This window comes from Hydra viridissima, unplaced genomic scaffold, assembly GCF_058129835.1.
Source record: "Hydra viridissima isolate aposymbiotic clone 2 unplaced genomic scaffold, HvirCarnegie_v1 scaffold_4, whole genome shotgun sequence".
NCBI lineage: Eukaryota > Metazoa > Cnidaria > Hydrozoa > Anthoathecata > Hydridae > Hydra > Hydra viridissima.
The window spans coordinates 4,284,856-4,292,500 of record NW_028324303.1 but is presented as its reverse complement, the minus strand read 5'-3'; positions in this window follow the sequence as shown (position 1 = coordinate 4,292,500).

Here is a 7,645-nt window from a genome sequence, read left to right as displayed (position 1 = left end):
AAAGAATATAAAGAAAAAAATAAAGAAGATTGAAAGAAAAATCCAAATGATTGTGGAGGAGGATGTTGGAGAGAGGTTCGGCGACATCAAACAGGAACGGAAAAATCTTGAATAACAGGAGAAAGCGGTTAAACATTAACATTAAGTGAACATATAAGAGCGATATTCCAGGATCAGGGGATCACGAAAGCCGCAATGCTGTTAGCTATCTCCACTACGATAAGCACCTTTATCGGATTTTTTGGTAGAGTACCATCAGCCACTCCTGCTTTGGCACTACCAAGTCTCAATCCTCTAGGGCCTGAACCAAAAGAAAAAGGGGTCTTAGACATACTTAAAGACACCTAGCGCCGTCTCGCCGGGAAGGCAGCTGACGCATTGCCTGGCATACTCGGCTCTCTTATTGCCTGGATCTTCAGAGTTGCAGACAACGTTGTGATCGCTGCAATAGAAAAGTATAACAGACTTAGTGGGAAATCAAGAGCAGTTAGAAATAGAAGAATTAGAATTAGCAATTAGAAATAGAAGAGGAACCAAACAATCCTAACTCACTCATCATAGTTCATCAGAAACGAGTTATCCAATCCATTGTGGGATCACGGGAAAGATGTGATCAATTTTGTCCCGGGTGGCACAAGGAAAAAGATCTCCAATCTTTTTCCTTGTGCCACCCGGAGTAATGCCGGGACTGTAAGACAGACCACCAAACGGGAGTGATGCTAGTTACTTTAAAGTGAGAAGCTACTCCCAAACCCACAATTCGGCGAAAGATTCTTCTACGCCCCCGCTAACCCATTGCCCAACATAATATTATCAAAAAAAAATGTGCAAATAACCAATGATAAAACCCGGGTTTGCTAACGGAATTTCCCACACCCCTCTAACCGTAGAAGATATCCACTGGTCTATGTGAATTCTCGGTTCTCTTTCCACAGCAAATATAAAAACGTGCTACAGAGCTATTTTTCTGATTCGAACCATCCAGATGAGTGACATGATTCACAAATTAAGATCATCTACACTCTCGAGATGAATTTCGCAATAGATCACAGCCATCGAAACTCCAATTTCTCAGTGTGGAGTTTCGATGGCTATGATCTTCTCTAGCAGCCCATTCATGAGGGCGTTAAAGAAGTTCAATATCTATTACACAATGAGGAGAATTTTTTGGCGCCTGGACATCGAACTACCAAAAGCTAAAGGCTTCGACCCCTGGAAAACCAAAGTAGACACCGAGGCATGGGGGGAACTCGGGGATGACTCAGCCAATCAGGTCGGAACTGAGCTGAATACCTAGTCTTGGCGGTATGATGAGCGCAAATTCTTGAAAGACAGAAAAATCAAAGAATATTTCATCATTAACATAGTTGAGGGCCAAAGATTCGGGTGCAGATATCACGCGTTATCAGTCGATACTCTCAAATGCGAATAGTATCTGACAAAGGGGATGAAAGTCCGATCAAGCATGACACAGTTGATAAAAGGACCAATACCGGTGTTTTAAAGCCAAGCATTAAGCTACCCATAGGTAAGTAATCAGAAGAACATCTCGCAGAACTGAACGCCTTAGTCATAGGTGATTCAGTGGCTGCCTTACTGGATCTCGCTGTTTGATACGTTGCGCACTGCAGCAGCAAAAATGTTTTGTCTACCCTCGAGCGCAGTCCTAAAGTTCGCATGTCTTAAACACGAGTATCGCTTTTGCGATGGCAGCTGAAGTATTATCAGTAAACCTGTTTTTAAATATATTATCACTATATATCAAGTTTTAAAACGCAGCCAGTAACTATGTTGATTTTAATAACACCTGCGCAGGTACTTAATAAGAATAATTGATATTTTAATATCTTTCATGTAAGTTGAGAAAAGTTTATAACTGTCAATTTTCATAGTTGGTGAATTTGAAAAATTAACAATAATTTTTCTAAGAAAGGACACTATTAGTCTCTTCAACTTGAAAAGTACTGCAATAGAAAATATTGAATAAGTAATGAAATTAATTTCATCAAAAATAAAACTTAGTAAAAGGAAAAAAGACCTAACAAAAGATCTAAGGAAATTCCGATGTTCGAAGTTACTCTGCGTTTATTATGGTTTGTAACAACAACAAAAACTGTTAAAAAACACAACACAGATATCAGGAGAAGAAGCTTTAAAATTAGTAATCAGTACGAATGTTTCCAGAGACCAGTATGAACCATTTTAGCAAACGGATTCTCATTGTTTTCCAAATTGACCAACCGCTACAAAAGCGATGGATGAGTGCATGGCACCTAAAGATGAAATCAAAGTTAGCGAAACAAAACTTAAAGTTAAATTGCAAGGTTTGATAGAGCATTTTTCAAAACGCATTGCTGGAATGAAAAGTGCGTAAACTATGGAAAAATGGGATCCTGAAAACAAAAAAATGGAAATCTTAATGTTGATTAGCAGTTGGGAATTAGATGGAATACAATCAGAAGTTTTCTTAAAGTGGTAAACAGGATTCCAAGTAATTGGCTTCAGCAATAACACTGCTACATTTAGCAGCATATGTTTACAGCAGCAATATTTTCTGGACAAACTTAATGCCTCAAAGAATGAGGTTTTGCTGACCAATCATTTTAGATTTTGTTAAAGAATGAGTGGAAGTCAAGTAGAAAAGGTTCTATTTTAAGCTTAGAAAACGATAAAATTTATGCTTTCAAAATATATCGAAAACTTGCTGATTTAACAACCTTTTGACTTTAGTCCCCATGGTTGTATAGGATTTTCCAATAAAGTGTCCTAAGTGGTACCACGTATGGCTTAAGTCTTACCTACCTAAAAATACAATTACTATGTATTTATTTAGAATAAATTTATCAAGTATGGTCATTTTATCAAAGATTCAATAACAAAAAAAGAATTCAATAATGGGTTAACTTTTATTCAGCACACCCATAACACACATACTTTTAATTTTTTTGTTAACTCTTGCGCATAGATCGTATACCTATGTTTAACATTTCACGCACTAATCATATTTTCCTTTCAATCTTTTGCTATAAAAATTGCCTTGGAGTGCAAAAATCTTTATCCTGAAATTCATGTCTATTGCATGGATAAATATCTTTCAAATCTATTTCCATACAAACAGATTTTGAGTATGCAATCCCCAATAGTTCTGACACAGTACTTTGTTTATTGTGTTGCCAGCGATGAAGTTTCTTTATGATTAGCAAACAAATGCTAACAAATGTAAATGAGAGTAAGAAAGAGAGAATACTATGTACATTACAAAATACAAACATGCAGAAAAAAGAGAGAGAAAGAAAAGTCTATATATTATGCCAATAATACCAGCAAAATCACATTATTCAAAGTGGATTATATAGCTAGTTCGGTAGTATAATATGGCGATTTTTTATACCCATGTTCCTTAGATGTATAACTGCAAATAACTTGCCAAATTAGAGTATGTATGCCAAATAAGAGTATGTATGTATGTATGTATGTATGTATGTATGTATGTATGTATGTATGTATGTATGTATGTATGTATGTATGTATGTATGTATGTATGTATGTATGTATGTATGTATGTATGTATGTATGTATGTATGTATGTATGTATGTATGTATGTATGTATGTATGTATGTATGTATGTATGTATGTATGTATGTATGTATGTATGTATGTATGTATGTATGTATGTATGTATGTATGTATGTATGTATGTATGTATGTATGTATGTATGTATGTATGTATGTATGTATGTATGTATGTATGTATGTATGTATGTATGTATGTATGTATGTATGTATGTATGTATGTATGTATGTATGTATGTATGTATGTATGTATGTATGTATGTATGTATGTATGTATGTATGTATGTATGTATGTATGTATGTATGTATGTATGTATGTATGTATGTATGTATGTATGTATGTATGTATGTATGTATGTATGTATGTATGTATGTATGTATGTATGTATGTATGTATGTATGTATGTATGTATGTATGTATGTATGTATGTATGTATGTATGTATGTATGTATGTATGTATGTATGTATGTATGTATGTATGTATGTATGTATTTATGTACTAAGCCGCAAATACTTTGTCTCAAAACTTTCTCTAAATGTGCATCGCAACACTAACGTGCAAAAAGTTATCCAATAAGCTGAAAAAAAAATTAGAGCAATTAAATAGAGCGTAAGGTTCAGCTGTTCGTGCTAAACTCAGACAGCGCACTCTTGGCGAGTGATAAAACTGCTTTTTTTTTTTGCTGGAAAAAGGTGAAAGTCACTAAGCAAGTAGTCATGCGCATTAACGACGAGAATGGAAACTACTACTGAGGAAAATATTAAGGAATTTTAACTCTTTGCAAAACATGTGTAAGGAAAGCAAACAAAAGTAAACCAAAATCGTTTTTTAGAAAGTGCTGAAGTAAACATGATAAGCAACCTTCAACGGTTCACGCGACGTTAGCAAATCACGCTTAATCGGCCACTAAGACATGACTAACAATATATCTCCCAAATTTAAAGGGATAACCGCCGAGTTTAAAGACCCTCTATGATTTTCTAAAAGATACCAACATTTCCATGTCAAGCGAAGTTTTTTTGCGAAAACAAAATGGCGACTTTCCGAAAGGAAGCCCTAATATTCTGCATGTACAAAAAAGGCGACAATTTCGGCATTTCAAGTTTGTTACCAATATCTTTGCTTAATTCAGACTATAAGATCCTAACTAATTAAATTTCAGATATTCTAAAACCGATACCAGCAATACCAACAAGCGATAATTTGACCCCAAGCGTGCTTTATAGGATAAGACAGAGCAACAAAATCCTTTTGTTCAAGTACTTAAATTTGGCTTTTGCACAACTTTTGTTAACATCACAAAAACTGTTTATAACGACATCAACGCGCTTTATGAAAACCGCTTCATGGTTAAAAAAGTTTTAGATATTAAGAGGAGTCAGGGAGGGCTGCCCTTATAAATGATTTTCTACGTCATACAAACTGAGATTTTCGCGAGCTACACTCCAATAAGCAAAAACATCAGAGATACTGCTGTCTGAAATTAGCGGGTTTTTCATGTGCGGACAATTGTTTATTTTTACCACAAATAATCTTAATGGAGTAGGTTTTCCTTTTTAAAAGTTGTCTAATTTTCAAAAAGAAAATAAATGTAGAGAACTGTACTCAGAAAAAATAAATTGTAAACAAAATAAATGCGGAATTAGAAAAATTTCTAAAAAAAATTCATCATCAACTTTTATTTAAAAGTAAATTATTGTATGAAGTCAAAACATGAATCGCTAACTGAAGAGAGGAACAAGTCCGCAAATGATTTTATAGGAAACACAAAAAAATTTTAAATAAAATAAGAAGATATATCTTTTAGATCTATAGTAACTGTAGAACAATTATGAAAAAATTGAAAAACCTAAGTTTAAATACTAAGCATCAAAACAGTTTTTTGTCATTCCTGTAAAATCAGGAATGTGGACTTGTTGCATTTCTTCAATAAGTAATTCATATCAAGATAAAATGATTTAAAGAAACTTATTTTATTCTGCGGAAACCTAAACTTGAGCTCATGCACAGCATTACAGTCAGAACTATTTGATGCTTTCTTCCTTGAAACTTTCAAATCTTTCATTAAGAATCATAAGCTGGTTAAGGTAAAACGTTGAAACTATTTAATCCTTACCATTAAGCTATACTTAGTACGCAATAATTATGTGAAACCAAATCCAATTAGAACAAAGGGCTATTATCTTGTTATTTAAGGAGTGATAAAAGATGTCTTTTAATCAGTGATAAGCATATATTTTGATAAGTAAGTGTGAACTTGCAAATAAAAGATACTGATTTATTGTCTACAGCTGCAAATAGCTTGCCAAATTAGAGTTTTCTTGAGCTAACTTCAGCTATTTGATTTGCAATAAAAAAATTTGCATCTCATTTGGAAACATGTATGGTTACTGAAATTCTCGCGTTCTGATAAGATCTATTTGTTATGACGCAAGTGCAGAAAAACTTTCTTTTCAGCACGATAAATGACCCAGGAGATTTTGGTGATCGTTTTTTATGTAAGTTTCATCGTCATTAAAAATTCAGAAATTTTTAGAAATGATATTGTCAAAGAGCTTTTAGCGGCGAATTTTTGAACATTTTATTCCTAATTTCCAGAACTTGTTCGTCACCTTCTGTGGTTTGAAATAATGAAGAACATATTTGTTTTGAATTTTTATTAATAAAACAACGAGGAAATGCGTATCTTTTTACACTATGATTTTTTGCTATTACTATTAAATTAGAAATTTTTGAATTAATCTGGACTTTCTAAAACAAAAGAATCGATTGTACTTTTGTTCTGAGAAAAATCATTTTATATTTATTCATAAAGGATTGTAATTCTAAGATCAAAAATATTTGTATTAGTATTATTATGTTAATAGTTTTTATTTTTATTATTAATAATATCGATTTTACCAATAGCATGCAGTTTTGTATGTATTTGACAGTTATATTTTAAAAAGTATTATGAATGTTAAGTTCTATACTACTTAAACCCAATGAGGAAGATAAGAAGAAACGGCTCTTTTTTTTATGAATCGCTTCTTTTGTCCTCCTTATTGGTATTAAAGACCAATCCATTTAGTGATAGTATTCTTTTTACTAAAAAAAAACTTTCTTGTTCTCAAACTTTCTTGTTCTCTTTTTTTTTTTGAGTGGACAAAACAATATTGATAACGTAGTTAATTTAAACTAATTTACTGTTTTCCACAATACTTCCTGCTTAGTTTAATTTATATGTTATCAAAATAGTAAAGCTGAGCAATTTAACTTTTTTTCAAATATAAATTACTTTTCAACAATTTAATTGAGTATCTCATTAATTTCTATCAAATAAATGTGGGGAGCAACGCACTGAACTCAATATCAAAGAGGAATGATGTTGTTCAGTATTGTTTAAGATTTATGCAGAGTAGTGCAAAAGTTTCTAAGTACTCGTGTCTTCTAATAAAAACTCAGAAAAATATTTCGAAAGTAATGAACTTTAATCTCTTATTATGATCATAATAAAACAAACCTTGAGAATGCTAATATTTTGTATAATAGCTATTATTCGCTAAGATTTCCAAATATCTAAAAGAGACACTCTCATACAAGTTTTGCATGAATTGAATTGGTATGTTCTCATATTCATTTTAAATTCTGCAAATTAAAGATGGTCTAACTCTAGGTTCTTTATATACCATATCCTTTCAATAAGACCAGAGAGTTTCCTGGCTGTTCACACATTTGTGAGTTTCTGATTAATCCATGCAATTGAAGTCTTTGGTGTAAGGCACTTTGCGCCATCTTGCTTCAAAATCCCAACATAAGGCACAGAAATTAAAATTTTATTACTCATAGCTTCTTTATAACTGGTAAAATACTTTTAATATAATAATCACTGTTTACGGAGACGTTTTTATTACGTAGAAATATTATGGATTAGTTTTATGCATTCTTTTTTTTTTTTTTGATTTTGTTTGAATTAGAATAGAGGGAGAAGCTTGCAGAGAGTTTTTTGGTTTAGTCAGACGTAGTACAAATATGGTTTACAAAGAGTTTAAACAAACAATGCTTAACAACATTCTTTAATGTAAATCCC